The sequence below is a fragment of the Felis catus genome, chromosome C2 (assembly GCF_018350175.1).
Source record: "Felis catus isolate Fca126 chromosome C2, F.catus_Fca126_mat1.0, whole genome shotgun sequence".
Classification (NCBI taxonomy): Eukaryota; Metazoa; Chordata; class Mammalia; order Carnivora; family Felidae; genus Felis; species Felis catus.
This window is the reverse complement of record NC_058376.1, coordinates 51579428-51603049: the sequence shown is the minus strand read 5'-3', so window position 1 is coordinate 51603049 and position 23622 is coordinate 51579428. Positions and strand designations below refer to the sequence as shown.

Sequence of the window (23622 nt, the reverse complement as noted above, 5' to 3'; positions counted from 1 at the left end):
GGCAGTCTGCATTTTCAAAGTTCACTTATTTAAATGTTGATTTCCTCTAAAAATACCTTCACAGTGGGACAACCTGAGTGGTTGGTTCAGTCAGTTGAGCTTCCTGACTTCAGCGCAGGTCATGACCTCAAAGTTGGTGGATTGGAGCCCTATGTCGGGCTTTGTGCTGACAGCTCAGAGCCTGGAGCCTGCTTTAGATTCTGTGTCTCCCTCTCGCTCTGCCCCTCCCCCGCTCACGCTTATTCTCACTGTCTCTCAAAAGTAAATTAAAATGTTAAAAAAACAAAATTTGAAAAATTAAAAAATTGAACAAAAAATAAAAAAAAAACACCTTCACAGAAATATCTAGAATGATGTTTATACAAAACGCCAGGTGCTCTGTAATCCAGCCAAATTGACACGTAAAATTAACCATCACAATCACCATGCATACAGTAAAGAAGTATCCTTATGTACATGTTCCTTATATCCTAACAGAGAAGTTGAAGAAATAAATAGAAAATACTAGAAAATTCAGTAATTATTATAGTAGCAAGATGCATAAGATTGGTATATGTTCTGGTTACATTTCAGATAAAATACTTTGAGAAGTTTTATTCGCTAAAATCCTTACTATGTATCATTAGAATTGAAATAGACGCTAAAACTGACTAAGGTAAAAAAAATGTTGCAGGATGGGTTTTACAGAGACAGATATGGAGATAGAATATGGAGACACAACTATGAAAGTAAGGTGGAGAAAGAAGGATTTGTCTGAAATAGAAGTTTAACTGAGACAAAGGTCCTGCAAAATCTTCAGTGAATCCAGTGTGACACAGTAAAGCAGATTTTACCTATCAGACATGACAAGCCCTTTTTAGCCCCAACTTAGTCACTCAGAAGGTTCAGGCCATCTTGAGAAGGGTGTGACACAGGTGAGACGGCTCTCTACAGCTTAAATAAAGGAACTGATTGCTGAAGCCTGTCTGCTGACCATAGTCCCTGCAGGTGGACAGCAAGTCTTTCACTGATGGGGATCTGGATGTCACGTTTCTGTCTAGCCCACTTAATGTGTGGTTTCCTAATCAAGTGACAAAAATAATTCCCATGCTCTGGAATAATTTGGCCAGTTCTTATATATTGTAATCGGTTATAGATACTGCTATTCAGAGGAAAATCACTCTGGCAAGCACAGAAAGAAGAATCATCAAAATGGAGAATGCTTTGCTTATCATTTGACATTTTTCAGCTGCAGTTACTGAAACAGATAATTCAACTCAAATTGTCTTAAACTGTAAGCAAATGTATTCACTCACATAACAGCACATATAGAGATAAATTGGGATAGAGTTACTCATGTCTTCAGAGACCCAAATTTGTTTTTTGCAACTCTGCTTTTTTATTTTTACTTATTTATTTTTAATATTTTGATCCTCCCTGTCTACTTCATTCTAAGCTTCTTTCTCATGATCAATGAACAGCTATGAGTAACAATTGGGGCTATATATTTAAAACATGTATCTCTTTATGTCTTATTGTCCACAGTTTGGTCACATGCATTTCTTTAGCGCAGTAGATCAGATTACCAGGATCATGCCTACTCTTACTACTGAGACTAATTCAGCAAACACATACTTATTTGGGAGGAAGAAAATAAATGTAGGAGATTCCACTGCGGCGTCCTCTCCAATTCGAGGTGTTTTTTTCTTATTAAGAGTGATTGAGGAAGCATTTGTCAAAAATTAAAATGGATGAATCCCTATTTTGGAAGGCTGCTGAAACTAACATCTCAAATAAGGAAACTTCCAAATCTAAGATTATATGATTATATGCTATTTTTGTTGTTGTTTAATTGAGACCTCTTTTTTTAAATGTAGGTAAGTAGAAGAATATATGTGACTAGTGATATGAATACTCTTTAGTTAGCTATCTATTGCTCTTAAAGGTCTTTCCCTTAGTTTATAACCTGTGATCTAATATTTTTCTTCTCTCAAACATGGTTCATTGTGTCTACAAAAACTTACTTTCATCTCAAAATTCAATAAAGCTTTGATGCCTTGTTAATCAGACAGAATTATTTGACCATTGATTTTTGATGCACAAGCTTAGTTATTTATAACAATTATTTTATTTTAGTATTCAGTGCAATGCTGGAGCCTTATCAAATAACATCTAAACTTGAGTGTTTTTACTGTAAATGACATTTGGTGCTCATAATTATTAAACTGTGCTAAGTTGAACAAAAATACATGCTAAACAAATTCACATTTAGTTGGTTCAAATTATTTTTCTCTACAAGGCTGCTTATGCTATTACGTTATTTGACAAAGCCAAATACTTCATAGGAAATGAAATAAACTCACCCTTACGTTGGGGTTATTACTGAGGATGATACGATTATATACAATGCTTGGCTAGTTAAAATGTAATACGGAGATTTCTGGTGGGCTGCATTTAAGTTTGGAAGGCATGTGGGTTTCTTTGAATCCTAGAAGCCTGCATAGCGGCCCATACTGCAGAATGCCCAGGGCCCCGCCCTCCCAGGTGTTTCTGCAGTCCTTGGGGAACTCTTGTTTTTTACACGTTGTATACAAAGTTTAGCAAAACAGTAGGGGCACATAGACCCTTACTGTATACCTCTAATTTGATTAGTGTTTTGTGATTGTTCACCTTTAAGTCAGCACCCTTTGTTTTTGCATGCCTGAAATGTTATACGCCCTCTGTATACAAGCCAACTGAGATTTGCAATTGGCCTGATACTGCAATAAATGAGAATACAAGGCAAACGAAGGTCTTCATCCGCGAACGTTGACCCCCTCCCCATTGCCTTCTCCTGTCTTTCTTACCAAAGTGTGGAGTAATCTTTCATTCTTCGGCGCAGGGTTTGCTGGCCATTCCAGGCACCCTTATTCAAAAAAAAAAAAAAAAAAAAAAAAAAAAAAAAAAAAAGATAAAACCAGCAGATGGAAATGGAGGACCACAACCGAATCTCACTTCCAAACTAATTCCAACATTTCCAAAACTAATTCTTTTTTTTGTAAAACCTTTCTGAAGAAAAGTAACACACAGTTACGCATCGTCTGTTAAAGTATAATGGCCTTGATTTCACCCATTGTTTATCATTTCTAGTTCAACAGCTCCCTAACATCTCTTCTTCACAGAGGGTGTATTTAGGAAAAGAGAAAAAGTGCTTATTATATTGTCAAGGATAATATAATTCACGGTTGAGACTTTTAAGAAAAACAGCTTAATTTTTAAATGTATTATTGTTATTACCCAGAACGATGAAGTTCAGTTATCTGTAATGATTCTCAATGTTAACTTTTTCCTTTTGTTCCCTGTCTAAATATTCTGGTTAAAATTGAGATTTGCATTGCTGTACCCCCAAAATGCTGTGCTGATGAAGCTCACTATTGTTAGCATCTAATTCAACCATTGCTTGTATACGAAAGCCTAACTGATTTAACTTCCAAAGCTGATTATCATACATTTGGAAATGAATAGAGGAGCACTAGGTTAAAATAAATGAAAATACATTATTTAATAATGCAGGAAAATTTTCTGGTTACAACTTAATATTAATTTGTTGTAAATATGTAAGGTATCATTTGGGTTTTGATGAGGGTCCCAGTAATTAATCTTTGACATAGAGTCTGAAATATCCAGGTACTCTGACTGCATCGATTATACATAATATTGGTATTATGCATAATCCAGTTCTTTGAGTTTGTACAGAAAGGAAACACAATGTGGCAATTCCGTTCAAAACCCAGGAAACAATTACTAGTAAGTTTTATTATATATCATTTATTGTCTGGATTACATGTAAGATAATCATTTAAGTGGTTTGGGGTTTTGTTTGTGTTTTCTTTGGTCTTATCCAAGTGAGAATGCATCGCTTACAAATAGAGGACAGGATATTTTGAAGAAATACCAACTCGATCAACTGTCATATTCCTTCTTGTTACTACAAATCTTATGCAAATTCCCAAAGAACACATATCTCTGAATTTATAATTAAGCCAATTTCTGTCATAATGTGAATTAGACCTAATAAAATTTGTCCATAATTCACCAGCCCCTAAAACTCTTCAAAGTCCTTGTATTCTAAAAGCCATTACAAATGCTATTCTCAATTCATGAAATGCACTTATTCCCTAGCTCTGACACCTTCTAAGTCCCTACAAGTTAAATTTCACTTCATACATGGAAATCTGTTTAGGTATTCCTTTTCCAGAAGTTCTTCCTTGGGTAATTCATAATCACAGGGTGGTAGAGCCCCTTCCTAAGGAATGTGGTGAAAACCTCAAGACAAGGGAAGGAAACCTGGCTATGTGAGCATGTGTGACATTCCTCAGGACTCTGTAACACAGACTGCCCATTGGGACTGTATGTTACCATTAAGGGAGACAAAGGAGCAAAATTTATACAAGAGGCAAACCCGGCTGCACTCAGGGCTCAGCCTGTTGGGTTAGCCTGCAGAGCCCGTGCTGGCACAAATGAAGCTGCTTCCTGGAAAGAAACGCCTTGGTGTCCTGACTTTCAATGTGTGACTCACCACTAAAACAGTATCACTGAATATGTCCCAAATGAACTTTTATCTCCTTCCTTCCTTAGCCTCAGAATGCTTCCCTTCTAATCTAATTCATAGCAATAATTGTTGCCTTCATCTATCCTTCACTTCAATCAGAGTATGGAAGATGGAGGCATCATCTACCATTAGCCTACCCAATCCATCTCCAAAACGTACCTTAGATTTACTTTCTTCTCTCCATTTTTCTGACAACATCTAACTCCAGGGCTCTAAAAACTTTGTGATTTGTCTCCCTTCCCTCCTGTTGTGCCCTCCCCAAAATTCATATGTGGAAGGTCTAACTCCCAATACAATTTTATTTGGAGATAAGGCCAGTAAGTAGGTATTTAATGTTAGATGAGGTCATAAGGGTAGAAGCCCTAAGCCAATGGCACTGATGTTCTTATAAGAAAAGGAAGAAATATCAGAAGTGGATTTAGACAGAAAAAAGGCCATGGGAGTGTAAAGGAAGAATGGAGGAGGAGACGAATTACAGTCACAACATTGGTCCTTCTGTCTGAATCCTCACCATCCTTGGAGTCATCTTCTTTTGGACAGGGCAGCAACAATGTTGAGGTGGCTGTGGAAATAGACTGTGAAGAGTTAGTGGAGGTGAGAATCCATGGCCCTCTGCTCCTGGGATGATGGGTCCTCATTTCTGAAGGCAGGTGTCTGCAAGCCTAGGAGAGAGGACATAGGAGAAACCAACCCTGCATCAGGAATGCTGAACTCACTTGATTCTGAACTTCAAGCCTCCAGAAGTGTGAGAAAATAAATCTCTGCTTTTTCAGCCACCTAGTCTGTGGAATTTTGTCACAGTATCCCTGGCAGACATTCATGCCCCCAATTTCATCTCTCTCCACTATAGGCTCTGTGTAGCAATGCTTTATATAAGCATTTATGTCACATACAAATATATGAACAAATATATGTCTATATATGTATATATGCAATTTTGACCAAACTGTGCAATGGCTCTCCGGTGCCTTAGGATGAAATAATTCTAACCATTCTTTATCATGACTTATAGTGCCTTGATAAAGGGAGTACCTCTTTTCTCTAGCTCCTTTTTTTAAAATTTATTTATTTTGAGAGAGAGAGTGAGCAAGGTTGGGGCAGAGAGAAAGGAAGAGAGAGAGAATCCCAAGCAGGCTCTGCAGCATCAGAGCAGAGCTCGATGTGGGGCTTGAACTCATGAACTGTGACATCATAACTTGAGCTAAAACCAAAACAAATACTTAACTGACTGAGTCACCCATGTGCCCCTCTAATTCCTATTTTTTCAAACTTTTACTCTAATTCTATTTTACATGTTTTTCTAAATTTTTTTCCTTCTCACTACATTGCAGTTACAGTGGTATTTTAATTACTTATACCTACCAAGTTATTAGCCACCTCAGTGGTTTTATGCAAATATCCTAGACCTCACCTGACTCAACTTTGTGGAGTCAGATTAAATATCTCTTCTCTGAGAGACCACCCACAGAACAACTTCCATCCATTTTTTTCTTCTTTCTGTTCTTTCTATAGTTTCCCTTTGAAGTGATAATAAATATGTTATAGTTATATCTTTATTGTATGTGTGTGCCTTTGCACATGCACACATATTTCTCCCACTATATACAGTATCGTCAATATCCCATATATATAATACATAAAGTGAAGGATTCCGATTGTCTCTCACTTAATAGCATCTAAGCTGGGAATCAATGGAAGATGAAAAATTCTCAGTGTCATGGAAAAAAGTTGAAACAGTCTTTCCCCAGCATCTGAGTGCCACTTTTCCCTTCGAACTGTTTTCAGGGATGATGTTCTGGGTCACAGAATAGCCATCAAATCATAGTCTGCCAGAATGGCCATCTACTTCACTTTGGATGTTAGCCACACACAGATTGTGATCATGATGCTGAAGTTGTCTTGGATGTTCTCATCCAAAGACACAAGCAGTTTTCAGTGTGGGAGACACTGCTGACAATCTTGAAAAAGATGATTTACTTTCATGCTTCAATCCCTTCACAAAAATAGAATTATCAGCAACACGAGAACAGATAATGGCACTTCTTTCCATGCTGTGAATAAGTCTCAATTTTGTAAAGTTGAAGATACCAATGGACTCTACAACATATTTAGCGTTGCACCAGGCCAGTGGAATCTCAGTTTTGCAAACTAGGGATAATCTTCTCCCTGATCACCAGCTTCCTATTTTCAGTGAGGATGGTGCATTGAATATACTGTAAGAGTAAATCAAGTAGTTAAGAAAATGAGGGAGATGGTAATGGTTAGAATAGCCTCTGTCTTGGTATTGAAAATAGTCCTAGTGACTAGCTGCCCCAAATCGCCAAATATTTTTGCTTTAATTTTCATTATACCCCAAGAATGTGACTACAACTGGCACTAAACAAGAAAGTATGACTACTTAATGAATTGTCAAGAGACTGATGTTTACTTACCAGACTTCCTTTCTCATTAGAGAAATTTCATGAGTTTAGGGATTCAGGTCTTTCATAGAAGAGGTATTTGTTAATAAATGATTGTACAAATTCAAATGTACACAAATGAGTTCAATCTTCCCATAGTGGTGTATGAGAAGTCAATGGCAAAACCAGTCACACATCAAATAGCATGTGCCAAGTCACTCAAAAAGAATAATTAAAAATTGTTTTTTAATGTTTATTTTTGAGAGAGAGAGAGAGAGAGAGAGAGCAGAGGAGGAGCATAGGGAGATGGAGACACAGAATCTGAAGCAGGTCCCATGCTCTGAGCTGTCAGCACAGAGTCTGACATGGGCCTCAAACTCACAAACCACAAGATCATGACCTGAGCCAAAGTCAGATGCTTAACTGAATGAGCCATCCAGGCACCACTAAAAAGAATAATTTTATAATGAATTTATTTTATTTAAACAATTCAATATATATCACTTTACAACTAAAATTTACATGATTTTTGTTACCTAATGATTCTGAATGCAAACTCTGTATAACACACACCTGCTTTTGTGATATATATATATATATATATATATATATACACACACACACATATATATACATATATATGTATATATGTATATGTATATGTATGTATATGTATATATATGTGTGTGTGTATATATATATATATATATATTTGTGATATATATATATATATATATATCACAAAAGCAGGTGTGTGTTATACAGAGTTTGCATTCAGAATCATTAGGTAACAAAAATCATGTAAATTTTAGTTGTAAAGTGATATATATTGAATTGTTTAAATAAAATAAATTCATTATGTATATATATACATATATATGTATATATATGTGTGTGTGTGTATATATATATATATGTATATATATGTATGTATATATATGTATGTATATATATGTGTGTGTGTGTATATATATATATATATATATATATATATATATATATATATATCTGACATCACAAGGCTAAGAAATGATAGAAAAACATATTCTCTTACATTTTCCAATAAATAGAAGCTATAGGTTTGTCTTTGGATTGTCTGATATAATTTTTAGGCAAGACATTTTCCAAATTCAATGATTTTACTTATGTCATAGGAATGTATGAGAATTGCAGAGAATTCATGAGATTAAATGCCACACAGAAAGATGCAAAGGGTCAGGTATAGAGGAAAGCTTGGGGTGAGGGTGGATTCCTTTGTCATTTAATGCTTTCCCTCAGCTAATAAATTTGGCATGTGAAGTGCACTGAAAATAGTGATCTGTATGAATGTTAAATGATCCTGTAGGACTTATGTTGGATTCTGCAAAGGAAAGTGATAGGTTACTGCAATTAACTTTAGACTTACTTTTCATTTAAGCACAGAGTTGGAAGAGAACTTTCTTAAAAATGGAACTAGTGGCCCATGATTTATTTCTTAGAAAGACTTTTAATAAAATGTAGTCAAAGTTGTAGCCTTCTTTAAACAAAATAGCCAATAATATTTCTGAGTATAATAGTTCACTAATGTACACATGTAAGCTAAAAGTTTTCAGTCTTAAGTGGGAATAAAACAATTCCTCATTCATTTTGCTTAGTAACAAAAATTAGCTATATAGTGTATGGTTAGCTTATTATCACTGACTGGAACTCAATCTCTGCTTGTCTATTTATACCAACAAAATCCATTATAAAAAGAGGCACATGATTATGTGGTAAAGGTGGAATTTAGGAGATGATTTCAAAGAGGTCTATGAACATTCTTTTCCAACAAGATTATATCATTAAAATAAGACCAAAATATGTATGCAAACTTAGAATGCTCATAAAATTTTTAAAATACTTGGGTGTTTTCATGATTTACACAATAGCTAACAAAAAATGGTGAGGATTATTTTGAGGTGTATAATAAATTTCCTCAGGAAGGTGGAGACACTGCACATCATTAAATTCTGTAAGTAGGAGCTTATACATGATAAAATATTCCCACTTTATTCCTTTGCAGATTGAATACTATACATATATTCATAAGACCATACAATTCAAAGTGTTAAAAGGAAAATCCTCCTTGGAAAACTTTCTGGCATTATATTTATTAAAATACCACTTACCTCTCAGCCAATGAAGTCTTACCCTGGGGTTATCAGTATTGCTCCTCACCTAAATATCTATTCAGATTGCTTCATAGTTCACATCTTTATACAAGTCAAGGCCACCGTATCTTATAAGACTAAGGCTGCCTCTCACCTGATCTTCTTGATCCCTGATTCATAAACCTAGATTGCATTGTCCACACTAGTGCAAATATGAACATGTGCGCACATCTTATAAAGATCTCCATTGTGTACCCATTTGCCCAGGGTCAAACCCAAATGGTTTAACATGACCTGCCTAACCTAGCTTCTGATAAATCTACAGCCTTACCTCATGTCTCTTTCCTCTTGTAACATACACTCCAGCCATTTAGAACTCCTTGTGTTTTCCTACTGCCTCTTGGCCTCTGATCTATAGTATTAGAAGGTGCTCTTCCTCCTGGCTAGAATTCTCCTCTGCTAACTCTTCTGATGAAGTCCAATTCAGACTTTGGCTATCAACTTAGGCATTCCTTCTTCTAGGAAAAGACCTCATACACAAAGCATTGATGAGATTTTCAGTCTATGTTCTCTTAGAGCATGAATGTATGTCTGTCTATTACATATGTGAGTACTCCTCCATAGGTGAACTTCTAAAAGGCTGGCATTAGTCCTTTCCTCTCCTATCCCTACTTCTCAGAGTAATGCCTGGAATATAGTTCAGTAAATAGTTGTGGATTAGAGTTCTGAACGTCTTTAATAAGTTGAATTACATGTGTGTTTAATTTTATTATTATAATATAGACATTAATGTTAGTATTTAATTATAGATATTTATAAAATATATAGATTTTAGAATATGTTTAATTCGGTTTGTACATAATACATTGAAAATGCCATATTGAGAAACTTTCATTTGTACTCTTTATTTCTACATATTCATACCTCTCTCAAGAAATCTAAATTATTTTGGCTATAAAAAAATAATGGTAATGCAAACAGTGGCACTCAACTATTTAAGTGATTATTAAAACATCACTAGTGAAAACTTCAGGAAATACCAAGAAAGAAAGATAAGGGAACAGAAATCAGCATTTTACCACTTGTCAGTTTAAGCTTCTTAATGAAAACAGAATGTAGAGAAAATAAGAAGAAAATATTAATTAGCTTTAGAAAGCATTAATCTATTGAACTTCTTTAAATCCAAGATAGAAGAGAGCCAAATACAATTAAATAATCTAGGTCACATGACATCCATATTATAGTAATACAAAATTTACTAACTTACTTAATGAACTCCTTGCAGTTAAGTTGAGAAATTGATGATCTGGGTTAATACCATGATCTGAAAAGGAAAAAAAAAAAAGAAAGAAAACTATAATATTTATCTTAGAGTAAATACACACAGCAGTTTCCTTGTCATTTGTAAAATGACATTTTTATAATAAGATCTTGCATTTAAATAGCACTTGCAGTTTAGAGAGTAAGCTTTCATATTCATTATCCAAAAGCACAGATAGAAAAGCTGTGAATGTTTGTGCATATTTAGAGTAATTCAATCCAACATTGCCTACATAAGCAAAACATATTTTTGAAATAAAAGAAAATATGAAGTCATATTTTAATGTTTCTTTAATGAACAGATATTTTTAATAAGCAGTAGAATCCTTTTATTTTTTATCCTTACTTAGTTTCCTAAAACTGCTGATATTGGCTGAATGTATTATATCATAGAATCTCTTCATAAAGACAAGTATATGGTTTCAGACACAGGGCAAACATATCCACCTAAAATATCTTACTGCTACTAAAACTACTTTTGATATACCTGCTTCAAACTTTGGACCATTAAACATAAATGAATCACTACAGATACACTAATTTTTAAGGAGTTATGAATTTTGATATCTATAAAAAAGTGAAGTGAACATAAATAAATTAGGAAAAGTACAAGAATAGGTTCAATGCAAATCAAAGTGAATTATAAAAAAAAAACAATTCGAATCGATTAACACTGTGCGAACTGAATAATTAGATGAAAGACAAGCTCTGTTGAAAGATTCTAAACCACATGTGATGGTAGATGCAACAAGAGACTTTCAAAGAGAATTTCAATCTTGTTGATCCTAAAGAAGTATTTAGTATTTTATTAATGAGTTGGCATTTCTGGAAAAAGGCATTTTTCTGGATCCAAAACTATAACATCTGTAGGTACAATCAACTGTAATATTTCATTTATGAAAATTTAGTGACACAATTGGAAAGAACTCAATATCACATGTCAAATACTATGGTAAACACTATTACTTTTTAATTATTTGGTAAAAAATATTGTAGTACTTTATTTAAAATAAAATATAATAGCATATGACATATATAACATTAAAATTATATTTATGATATAATATAATGTAATTATATATACATTTGTATATTGCAATTAAAGGCAATGTATTATCTTTGATTTCATTTTTTTTTAACTCCTACTTCCAATCTATCAGCAAGTACTCTTAAGCCTGGTCTTTACCAAGCCATTACATGCAATCCAATTTTGCTATTTTGTTATTCCTACTCATAAGCAATTCCTACTCTACAGTTTTCCTTTGCACTCTCCAACAGTTTTACAATTGTTTACTTCAATCACACTTCTTTTGCATTATAAATCAGATCCTTTCTCTCTCATAAATAATAATTTGCATTTGTTCTCCCATTGTACTTAATATTTATCTCTTATTCTAACTTACAAAACTGCATATAATTTTTATAAATAAATAATCTTTTAATGTCTCCTCTAATATACTCTGAAGTTTTTTTTCCAACATATTTTGAATATATGATTATCAGAAGTGAAATAATATTTTCTGCATTCAGTAAAGAAACCAATACGGAGTCAGAATAATCTAAATGGTTCCAAAGGGAATGATGGGAGACATAAAATGTAGCAGCATAGAATTTCAGATTAGACATCAAACACGTTTCCAATAAACTCTGACACTTGGTTGCTGTTTTTATATTATTATTTATCGTATTTTAATCTAAATTTCTTTATCCTTCAAAATATCAATAGCAATCGATCTCACCTGAAAGTTTAGCTATGATAATAAATTAAAAATACAGGCAAGTCTAAAAAGACTATACCTCAAATATTTAGTGATCTATAAATGTTAGCCATTATTATGTGGGATCTAATTTTCTTCTACTTTCAGGTAAAAGTTTTAAAACTTTTTCTATCATAGATGGAAATATAGGTGCAATAAATCCCAAAGATCAATGTTATTTATAACAATATTTATTTCCTCATTTGATCATCTGTCTCTTTAAGATGAATACTCATTCACAACTAAATGCATCCCTTCTTTTTGCATCCTTTGGAAAAGTTATCAGTTTGGTGATGGTACATAATGCATGAAGTTGTGCTGCTGTCTCTCTCATATACACATGCCATTCCATGCCTATTGGCAAGCCGTTAGTTTTGTACCTCATCCCCAGTCCCAATTATGTAGCTCTTTACTCTACCCAGACTAGACCATAACATATCCTATCAAGGCTGCTGTTTTCTTACTCTTAGCACACTAACACAATTGGATCATTCTTGCTTAAAACTTTCTATTACTTGTCATTACAAACTGATTATATTGGGTAAAAGAGCTTATTTTATTATCAAAGACTCACAAATATAACTATCTATCTTTCTAGTATTATCTTACTTTTTCCCTGTTTGGAATCTATGTTTTGATTAGATTAATAATGTATTAGTCCATCTGGACACTACATAATTTTCTGGGGCTCCACATCTTCTTCTATCTCATTTTCTACACAGAATTTTTTACTCCATAATAATTGATGTTTTTTTATGGATCCCATTTTATCTACTTATGAAATTGCACACTTTTTTTATGGCTCAAAGTTCTTCCATAATGTCCCTACTTGTATGACCTAAAAACTGATTTACCTATATTTTTATGATGACAAAACCTATCCTTTTGTATTCTCATAATACTATGTTTGTATCATGCTTGATGACATTTTTCACATTGAAAATTACCTTAAGTTGTACACATGTATTTGTATAAACCTAATTGTTACCATATTACTTCAAATGTTTTAAGACACAAACTAATATCTTGAATTATTTTATATTTTATATATTTTTATTTTATAATTTTATATTTTATTTTATAAATAAAATTTATAACTAATATTTTATAACTATTTTATATATAGTTTTATAATTTATTTTATAATTTATAATTTATATAAATATGTTATAACTAATGCTCAGCTTGTAACACATAGCTTATAATAACCAAACATTTAATATAAAATCGAGAACATATTTGATATATCAAATGTACTTCAAATAAAATATTTCCAATGGTTGAAGGCTGGAAAAATACAATTCTTTGGGCTATCTCTTAAGAATAATTAGGTAACTCTCTAGAACATTGCTGTCTAATAGAAGTGCACAATGATAATGGCAATTTTCTGTGTCTGTGCTGTCCAATATGTTAAGCTGTAATGTACTTTGCTTATTAAAAACTTGAAAGTAGCTAGTGTAACATTTCATTAAAATTTTTATTTATTTAACTTTAATGAATTTTTTAATGTTTACTTTTGGGGGGGGGGACAGAGTGTGAGCAGGGGAAGGGCAGGGAGAGAGGGACACACAGAATTGGAAGCAGGCTCCAGGCTCTTAGCTGTCAGGACAGAGCCAGATGTGGGGCTCAAACTCACCAATCGCCAGATCATGACCTAAGTCGAAGTCTTCCACTTAATCCACTGAGCCACCCAGGCGCCCCTTAATTTTAATGAATTTAAATTTACACAGCCACATGTTGATTGAACAATGATGATTGAACAAGGCAAAGTAGATTCAGAAAGTCAAGACAATTGTCTTAGGGGACATCCAATGATTCAGCCAGGACAACATATGTCTTTCAACACATATTCCTTAAAAAATAAATAAATACAGGGGCGCCTGGGTGGCTCAGTCGGTTAAGCGTCTGACTTCAGCTCAGGTCATGATCTCATGGTTCATGAGTTCAAGCCCCTTGTCGGGCTCTGTGCTGTCAGCTCAGAGCCTGGAGCCTGTTTCAGATTCAGTGTCTCCCTCTCTCTGTCCCTCCCCTGCTTGTGCTCTGTCTCTCCCTCTCAAAAATAAATAAAAACTTCAATAAATAAATAAATACAATATGAAAAAGAAAAAAAAAGAATAAAACATATTCCTTGACCTTTGCTATGAGTTAACTGTGAGTACAGCTCATAGCATGGGTTCCAATCAATGCTTATATTTTCTCAAGAAGAGCATTCCATAGGCTTCTTTTTTCCCTCCAAATTATATTTTGATTCACTTTTTAAAATTTATATACAATAAAATTCAGCTTTTTGTTGTAAAGTTTTATGAGTTTTGACAAACACACAGTTGTGTGAACATCAACAAAGCAAAGATGTTGAGTAAGTTTTATTACTGTAAAACTTCCTCATGCCCCTTGATACTCAGTCCCATTTAGGCGTCTTTATTGAATGCAGAAAACATTATTTCACTTCTGAGAATCACATGTTCAAAAATCTGTTGGAAAAAAATTCAAGAGTTCCGAAAAGAACAAGAAAGACATCTTTGTTAATTGATCATGAGGAAATATAAGGCCATTGGCTGATGATATCTAAGAGAGGCAGATAACTGTTTCAAAAGTGTTACTGGCATAGTATAAACCTCAAAGCAAGGGATGAATGATTTATTTTGCACAAGGGACTGTGTTGAGACAGTGTAATAGAAAAGAAAAGTTTTCCTTTCAGAGCAGATAGTAGATAATTGATACATGCACTCATTTAAGATGAATCTCCAGTGCTTAGAGCAATTAAATAATGAAATCATAGTGTATCTATATATTTCACTTTCATTAATGGTAGGCTAATTATTTGCCCAGAAACTCTTACTTACAACAGCAAAAAATCAGGTAAAATATTTTAAAACCTCTGTCTAAAATTATTTTTTAATTAATAAGAAAGTGAAAATTTACTTGGCCAGGATCTGGGGGAGGTTGGAAACCTAGTGGATTATCCAGGTCATAGGAGCTATTGTTTTCCTGGGGGCTTTTGCCAATTCAGTAGGAATCAGCTGAAATGACAACTGTCTAATAGAATCTAAGAAGCTGATTAACACTTTGGGCAGCTTTGTGAGGCCATATCATCAGAAATTGAAATCTAGAGACTTATTAGTTATAGTTGAGCTCTATTAAAAACCTCTATTTTGGATTAGGATCTGTCAAAGGTGTACCTAAGGAGTAAATATGAATTTCCCTATACCACAGATCCTCACAGATGTTGTCTCAGTTTGGTGGTTCCTCAACAAGCTAAATATATAACTTCCATATAACCCAGAAATTCCACTCTTGGATATAAGCTCACAAGAATTAAGAACAGGTATTCAAACAAATACTTGTGTACAAATATTAAGAGTAGCACTAATCACAAGAGCCAAAAGACGCATCATCTTGTTTACACATTGTATAAACAATGTATAGTATATATCTATAAAATGAAATTATTCAGTCCCAAAAGGATGAAGTACTGATATATATTATGATATGGATGGTCAAAAATTTTATGCTGGGGTACCTGGGGGGCTCAGTTGCTTAAGCATCCGACTCTTGATTTTGGCTCAGGTCATGATCTCACTGTTGGTGAGTTTGAGCCCTGCATCAGGCTCTACGCTGATGGTAAAGAGCCTGCTTGATATCTTTCTCTCTCTCCCTCTGTCTCTGCCCCTTCCCTATGCACACTCATATGTTCTCTCTCTCAAAATAAATAAATAAACTTATTATATATATACATGTGTGTGTGTGTAAAATAATATATATATTATGCTAAGTGAAACAAGCCCAACACAGAAAGTCACATATTATATGTTTACATTTATATAAAACACCCAAAATAGTTAAATCCCTAGAGACAGAAAGTAGATTAGTGGTTGTCAGTGCTTGTAGTAAAGAGGGGTAAAGAGTGATTGTTTAATAGGTATGTGGTCTCCTTTGGGGGTGATGAAATGTTTTGGACCTAGATAGAGTAATGTTTGCATAATATTGTGAATGCACTAATATCATTGAACTGTACATTTAAAAATTTTTTTAATGTTTATTTATTTTTGAGACAAAGAGAGACAGAGCATGAGCAGAGGAGGGTAGAGAGAGAAAGAGACACAGAATCTGAAGCAGGCTCCAGGCTCTGAGCTGTCAGCACAGAGCCCGTCGCGGGGCTCAAACTCACGCGCTGTGAGATCATGACCTGAGCTGAAGTCGGACACCCAGCCAACTGAGCCACCCAGGCGCCCCTGAACTGTAGATTTTAACATGGTTAATTTTATGTTATGTAAATTCTATCTCAATAAAAACAAAAACAAGAGTAGGCAAAATTAAACATGTGACTACCATATGACACAGAAATTGTCCTCCTAGACATTTAACCCCAGAGAATGGAAAATACTGTGTTCACACAAAATCCTATACACAAATCTTCACATTGGCTTTATTCATAACAGCTCCAAACTAAAAACTATCCAATGTCCTTCAGAGGGTGATTGGTTAATCAAACTGCAGTATATGTACACCACAGGGTATTACCTAGTAATAAAAAGAAATAACTAATGACAGATGTAATTCTGTGGTTGAATCTGCACAGAATTATGCTGACTGAAAAAACCAATTACATATTTCATGATACCAGTTATATAACATTTTTAAAAAAAATTTATAGAAATAAAGAACCAATTAGTAGTATCTAGAAGTCAAGAATGGAGGTAGGGGTTAGGAAGGATATGGTGTGGGTTAAAAATAACTATCGTTTTTTTGATGGGTATCATTTATTGATGGAATTGTTCTGTGTCTTTATTATATCAATACCAATATCCTGATTGTGATATTACATAATAGTTTTACAAATGTACCATGGTGGTAAATTCACAACGGATACATGGGATCTCTGTGTATTATCTCTTATAACTCCCTGTAATTTTACAATTCTCTCAAAACAAGTTTAATTTTAAAAAACTTACACAAATTCTTGCCATAAATATGAAAAGGAGCACTTCTCAATCTGTTTTTATGAGCCAAAATAACTTCAAAAATAAATTTTGACGAGGATATCATAAGATAGGATAGTTGTAGGTCATCACTCATAATCATACTTGAAAAATACTTGGGGCACCTGGGTGGTTCAGTCTGTTGAGCCAGGTCATGATCTCATGGTTCATGGGTTTGGGCCCCATGTCTGACTCTGTGCTGACAGCTCAGAGCCTGGATCCTGTTTCAGATTCTGTGTCTCCCTCTCTCTCTGCCCTTCTTCCCCCTCATGCTCTCTCTCTCTCTCTCAAAAATAAAAAAAAAAAAAAACCATAAAAATATAAAAAAAAGAAAGATACATAACAAAGTAAACTCAAAAATATATTTAAAATAGTAATATGTTATGACTAAATTGGGTTAATTCCAGAAAAGCAAATTGGTTTAACATTTAAAAAAAATCAGTTACACAATCCACCACAGTGGAATGAATAAAAGAATAAAGGAGATAATCTACATAATCATTTAAATTTGTGGGAAAATTATTTAATAAAGTTCAACATTTATTCATAGTTAAAAAAGGTCTTACGTTACATATATGGGTTCCTTAATATAATAAGAGTTCTTTAATTAAAAAATTCAGCAAACTTCATACTGTGAGTGAAATGTAAAAACTGCTGTTTGGGAGATCTAGAATAAAAACAAGAATAACTGCATTTATCTCTTATCAATACTATATCATATTTTCTAGCCGATGAAATAATATGTAAATAAAGTACAAGCAGTTGAAAGGAAGAAATAATATTATAGTCATTATGTTCATTTCATAAATTTCTGTATAAAAAATGTATAGGTACGCAATTAGAATTAATAGCTTCTTGTTTTTGAGAGGCTCAGCTTTATTCCAAGGCTGGTTTAAGGTGGCTGTCAATGGCAATGTGGGTTCTCTGCTTTCACAGTCATTTCCCTTAAGAGAGGGAGACTCATGATAATAAGAAAGTCTCCCCCAAAAGACTCTGAAAGACTTTCATTCATTCTTCCTTTTATTGTGTAATATGGCTTACGGATACTAGAGGGGATAAAGCAAAATATGTATAGTTCATTTATTTATCTCAAAGTGAACTTCTGTGTAATACTTAGGTTAAGAGATAAAAAACAACCTGTTCCTCTCAATAAATATTTGCCTTCTCACAAAAATTATTGAACTTCTCAAGAGATTTTTCTTATTATTTATTGTGTTTTACTATTAAAATGATAATAGTATGATAATAATCTCTACATACTAGTATGTATGTATGTACTAGTATGTATGTATAGATAATAATCTATACATACTAGTATGATAATAGTATGATAATAATACTATACATAAGTATCATAATATTTATGATAATAAATATGTAATTATTAATTCATTTAATAATGATATTAAACCCTTTACATTTTTATAAAAAATATTTTATAAAAATGAAAAATAAATGTATTTCCAAGACAATAAAATGTTAGACATAAGTAGCACAGATTTCCATTTATGTAAATAATCTTTAACTGCTGGCTTAGTAGAAGAGAACAATTTTCAAGATTCTTTTGGTTGAAATAATAAGGAAAAGCAGGTTTCCCACAAATGCGTACTTAGAAAAAAGAAAGTTAATAGGTTTTTTAGATAATAGTGGATATTCTTTTGTGATACTATGCCAAACAACATGTAATTTCTTAAAAATAGGTTGCAATGTGGATCCAATCTAAAAGCTTATCATTAAACTTTAGTACTCTCATATTAAAATCCATTGGTATAGTTTGCATCTTGAAGGAATATTTTAGCCATAACTTATTTGGAACATCATGGACTTATCATTTAGAAAATACTGGTTTACTGAATCACATAGTTCCAAATGTTGTCACTTTTCATTTAAAAATATGTCATATAGGGGCGCCTGGGTGGCACAGTCGGTTAAGCGTCCGACTTCAGCCAGGTCACAATCTCGCGGTCCGTGAGTTCGAGCCCCACATCAGGCTCTGGGCTGATGGCTCGGAGCCTGGAGCCTGTTTCCGATTCTGTGTCTCCCTCTCTCTCTGCCCCTCCCCCGTTCATGCTCTGTCTCTCTCTGTCCCAAAAATAAATAAAAAAACGTTGAAAAAAAATTAATAAAAAAAATAAATAAAAATATGTCATATATATATACATATATATATATACATTTACATATATATGTTTACATATATATATATGTAAACATATATATGTTTAAAAATTACATCTGTTAATGTCACTAATTACATCTGTTAATGTTACTACTAACCTAACTGGAAAAGTCTCTAAGAATTGGGAAGCTGCCAAGCTCCTAGTGCCAGATACAAATTTCCAAAATTTTATTTTTCTGTTAAAAGCTTAAATTGTATCAATTAATATAAATACTGTAATTTCTTTTCCTTGAAGTGGCATGCTCACTTTGTTTGTTTGTTTATTTGAGAGAGCACATGAGTGGGGAGGAGGCAGAAGGACAGAGAATCACAAGCAGGGTCCACGCTCAGCAGAGAGCCCCAGGTGGGCTCATGACCTGAGCTGAAATCAAGAGTGGGATGCTTAACAGACAGAGCCACCCAGAGCCCCTCATTTTGTTTATGTTTAAGAAAATGTCTGCCAAATGCTGAAATCTGAATAACCAGAGTTTGCCTCTCATTTTGCTGCAAAAAATCTTTTCTTAAAAATTTGTGCTTTTTTTAAAAAAAAAGTGTATTTGATTTTATGTATCAAATGAATAAATATTACTGGATTGTCTTAAGTGAAGTTAGCATTTTATTTTTCTATAAGTGGCCGTTATTAGAGTTTAGTGCCATTGCTCTGATTTATTACATCATTTTTACCCACTATTGCTTTTGCACATCAGTGCAAGTGTCAAAGAAGTGAAAAAAGGCAAGTAACACCTAAGCGCTATTATGAAAATAGTTTTGATATTCAGGACCCGTGGACCAGATGTTGTGAGATACATTTCATGGCACAGACGGAAATAAAGAAAGAAAGAGTTTTGTAGTGAGAAACTCCTTATTAGCCTCCTGTACACTTCAACTAGGATATATAACATGTCTCTTAGTGTTCATTCCATTGATACTGTGTAGTTGGAAAGAAAAAGGTATATAAATCCTATAATTTCTTTTAGGCAAATTGAATCTAATTTTTATTATTTGGAGAATTGGTGTCTAGGAGCTTCAGTCGTTTTATGGGTAAATATTTAACACTTCCAGAGTATAAGAGAACAGCAGTGAAGAAATAAAACAAGGGAGAAATAAATGCTAAAAGTGATATTCAACAATTATGCAGTTTACACTACTTATAAAAAACCATTAATGCTAAATAACACATTTTTATAGCTTTGAATGCTTATTTTTCATGAATAAGTATATAGTTCTACAGGAAATAAAAGTAATGTAATTCATTATGAGAAGTGACTATGATACACATGTTTAGAACCTTTATTTCCCTATCCTCAATCAAGAAGTTCTCCCCCTTTGAACACATATCTTTGTCACTCAAGTATTTACTCTGGAACCAGTATTAAACATAGGTAACTCTGTTAAATGGAAGGCATAAAAAATTAACATTTACATGCCAGTGTCCATTGTAACAGCTTGTTTTTATTCACAGAGATATAATGGAATAACTGACTCTACAGATAGGAATTTCTCAGTTATTAAAAGACCTTGAGGATTAGTGATATGAAATAGTCATTTGTTAATGCAACTGAGTCTTAAAATGCCCTTGGGTCTATCTGAATTAATTAAACTAATAAAAGTCTAGTACCTCTTAACGCAATTTCCATTCAAAATACCAGAGAAGAAAGACAACAAAAACTCAAAAGAGTTACTTTTAGTTCATGATACATTTGCTACTAATAAAGGAAAAACCATAGTGGACTGAGGATGGATCCATGATTGGTTAAGCTATAGGATTTATTGTTTATAGAATTTTATATTGTTACATATAGTCATTAGGTAGATTATGTTTAAGTGATTAAATTATGTACTTGGTTACCTAAGTTTATCATTAAAGTAAAATAATTATGAATAGATTTTATTATTTCCAATCTAAAAAAATACTCTTTAAGCCATCATTATTTTATATTTTATCGTTAAGCCTTTTAAAAATAAAATTGAAATATATATATATACTTTTTAGAAGACATTTGTTATGCTATGGTGGACATAATATGTATATATCTGAAATTCTACTTATTTCAATAAAATATTTTTATCTACACACTACATCTTCATGTTATATGTTTTTTTTATCTACACATTACATCTTCATGTTATATGTTAATCTAATTTATGATCAATTAAGGTATTAATATCTAAGAACTTTTTGGTAATTTCTGATAATTCTAATGAAAATGGTAATTGATGGGAATGCAAGCTGGTGCAGCCACTCTGGAAAACAGTATGGAGGTTCCTCAAAAAATTAAAATAGAACTACCCTATGACCCAGCAATTGTACTACTACTAGGTATTTATCCAAGGGATTCAGGTGTGCTGTTTTGAAGTGACATATGCACCCCAATGTTTATAGCAGCATTATCAACAATATCCAAGGTATGGAAAGAGCCCAAATGTCCATCGATGGATGAATGGATAAAGAAGATGTGGTATATATATATACAATGGAGTATTACTCGGCAATCAAAAAGAATGAAATCTTGCCATTTGCAACTATGTGAATGGAACTGGGGGGTATTATGCTAAGTGAAATTAGTCAGTCAGAGAAAGACAAATATCATATGACCTCACTCATATGAGGACTTTAAGAGATAAAACAGATGAACATAAGGGAAGGGAAACAAAAAGAACATAAAAACAGGGAGGGGGACAAAACATAAGAAACTCTTAAATATGGAGAACAAACAGGGTTACTGTAGGGGTGTGGGAGGGGAGATGGGCTAAATGGGTAAGGGGCATTAAGGAATCTACTCCTGAAATCATTGTTGCACTATATGCTAATTTTGATGTAAATTAAAAAAATAAAATTAAAAAAATAATAATGAAAAAATAAAAATAAAAATGCACTACAGTAAAAAAAAATAAAATGGTAATTGAAAAACAATTGAAGTAACATTATCTTATTTATTGTCATTTTCTCTAATTTGCAAAAATAATATATTCATCATTGACAGGTCACTTTCATTTATTTTGTCCCCAGTGTTTTTTTTTCACCTGAAAATGTATATTTTTCTCCTTATATCCTATTGAAGTCCATTTCCACACCATTAACAAAATATGTCTTGCTTTATTTGAGTATTGATCCTTATATTTGTGATGGTAACGAGCCAAGCTTTCAAACTTTCAGGTTATTTGTCTAGAACAAGTCATCAGAAACATAATGGTATAAAGCAATACAAATTTATTATCTTACATGACTGTAGGTTAGAAGAATGACACAGATCTTAATCAGCCGAACCAAAGTCCCATCAGAGCTTCATTAGTTTCTTGGAGTTCTAGGAGCTCTCAGGGATTAATCTCCTTCCTTACCATCCCCAGCTTCTAGAGGCTACCAGAGTCCCTGCACTGTTGGCCTCCTCCTCCATTTTCAAAGCCAGCAAATGAAGTTGAGTCCTTCTCACATCCCACCACTCTGATCTCCCTTCTGCAGTTACATTCATCTTGGATTCTCTGACTCTTGGCTTCCTTTGTTGACTTTTTGGGACCTTTGTTATTATACTAGGCTCTCCTACATAATCCAAGATAATTTCTCTATTTTAAGGTCAAATAATTAGCATTCCTTAATTTCATCTACAATCTTATTTCTCCTTTGCCATACAACCTAATATACTCACACGTTCTAGGGATTTAGGACATGGACGTTTTGGGGGAACACTATCCTACTCACACAGAGCTATTCCATTTCATACAGTTCAGAACTTCTTTTTGCTCCCTCCTGTCCTCCTCCTTACACACTCTACTTTGTGCTTTTATTCATGTTCTTTTCAATTAAGTAAAAATGACCCATTCTCTCCTCCTTCTCTAATTGTACTAGGACTTCTGCCTAAAATCAAACCATTCCTCCTCTTACAAAGCCTCACCCTACTACTCCAGCTAGTCATCTCTTCCTTTGCTAAAAGTTTAGAATATTTATTAACTCTATGAAATGGTAAAGTTTACATATGTTGTTCTCCAGTTTTGTTTTGTTTTGTTTTCCCTTCCAGTTGTTTCATCTCCTTAAAAGTACTAGTCTCCATGGAGTAGAAACTAAATTATATTACTTTTTGTGTATTTGCTGTGCTTAGGTATGTTTTGTTCACAGACTTAACTCCTTTTCCATAACAGGATTCCATTTTGTGATTGAATAGAATAAACTAATGTAAGAGGAACCCAGCCATGTCACTTTATTATGTAAATATTTTAGGTTACATAGAAACTTCTAAAAGTAAAGAATAAAATGATAGAATTTTAATCCAATAAAAGTGAAGCTAACGCCAACATTAATTTTCACACTTTTGATT

At 33.3% G+C, this 23622-nt stretch overlaps 1 long non-coding RNA gene across 1 annotated transcript in view; it reads right to left on the bottom strand.

Moving 5' to 3' along the window:
* Positions 1-3555: 3555 nt before the first annotated feature.
* Positions 3556-23622, bottom strand: part of LOC123379936 — a 113930-nt gene continuing 93863 nt past the window's right edge. The window contains exons 2-3 of the long non-coding RNA XR_006585016.1: positions 10366-10422; positions 3556-5232 (exon numbers count right to left, since the gene is read on the bottom strand). This is a non-coding gene — a long non-coding RNA (uncharacterized LOC123379936). The remainder of the gene's footprint in view (positions 5233-10365; positions 10423-23622) is intronic.